The following is a 1,121-nucleotide window of genomic DNA, read 5'->3' as shown; positions in this document are numbered from 1 at the left end:
CAATCATGGAAAGAATAACTGATTTAACTTTATCCTTATGGTGTTAACCCTCCAGGGTTGACACTGGTATAAGAGCTAATCTCCATACCCATTTTTAATATGCAGATAATCATATCTGGTAAACAAGAATATGATAGGGGATAAAAAACAAAAGAAAGTAGGAGGATGGGCAGCAAGAGAAAGAAAATAATATTGGTAGAAGAAATAGTCATTAAATTAGTGGAATTTGGCTATAATCATGTCTGAGAAATAACTGAAATGTTTGAAATGAATGCCTGGACATTATTGTTCAAAGGTGCCTGGACAACTGAATGGAAGTAGAATTTTTAGTGTGGGTTATAACATTTAATATAAAAGGATGACAGAAACATGGTGGTATGGCTGTCATGTCTGAAATGCAGGTATAAAAGGGTATGAATTGTTTTGGAAAGATAGAAATAAAGGCAAGTAAGGTGGCTGGCAAAGAACAGCATGTCAGTGATGTCACAGATTGTAAATAAAATAAAAATGGATGGCATGGAAAAATGGAACTGGTTTAGGTAAAAATGACTTTGCAAAAAGATGGTATGAGAGACTTTTTTTTAGTATTAGTTTCAAGGGTCTCCTTGGATTTGGACAGGAAAATGTCTGTAGCATTATCAAAAAAAGAATTTTCACTAGAAATTGTGTCGTCATAAGAGATTTTAATTATCAAAATATAGAGATCAAATATTACTAATAATGATAGGACCCAGTCCTTTTTAGATGTGATAGTGGTCAGTATTCTTTCCCAAATAGTCCCTGAACAAACAGACAATTATAAAGTTTTAGACTTGGGTTTTGTTAAGTAACGAAGACATACAAGAGTGGGTCATAGAGAATAACTTTGGATCAACTAATCATGAGTTCAGCTTCACATAAATGGAAAGATAAACAAAGACACGTCTGTAGCTAAGGATTTCAATTTCAAAAGGGCAAACTTTGAGAAATTCAAGTGGACTGAAGAGCTTGAGGACTCAAATGTGGAAAGGGCTTAGAAGTTCTTTAAACTTCCCAAAACTTGCACCTCAAGAATGGAGAAAACTTAAAGAGAAGGGCTCCCAACCTGAATAGATGAATAAGAACTTCAAAAAGGATATTAG

General features: G+C 33.9%; 1 long non-coding RNA gene across 1 annotated transcript in view; it reads left to right on the top strand.

Moving 5' to 3' along the window:
- The first annotated feature begins 408 nt into the window (after window positions 1-408).
- Window positions 409-1,121, top strand: part of LOC109323745 — a 14,957-nt gene continuing 14,244 nt past the window's right edge. The window contains exon 1 of the long non-coding RNA XR_002104737.1: window positions 409-420. This is a non-coding gene — a long non-coding RNA (uncharacterized LOC109323745). The remainder of the gene's footprint in view (window positions 421-1,121) is intronic.

This window comes from Crocodylus porosus, unplaced genomic scaffold, assembly GCF_001723895.1.
Source record: "Crocodylus porosus isolate Cpor-Errol unplaced genomic scaffold, CroPor_comp1, whole genome shotgun sequence".
Taxonomy (NCBI): Eukaryota; Metazoa; Chordata; order Crocodylia; family Crocodylidae; genus Crocodylus; species Crocodylus porosus.
This window is presented reverse-complemented; position numbering and strand designations above follow the sequence as displayed.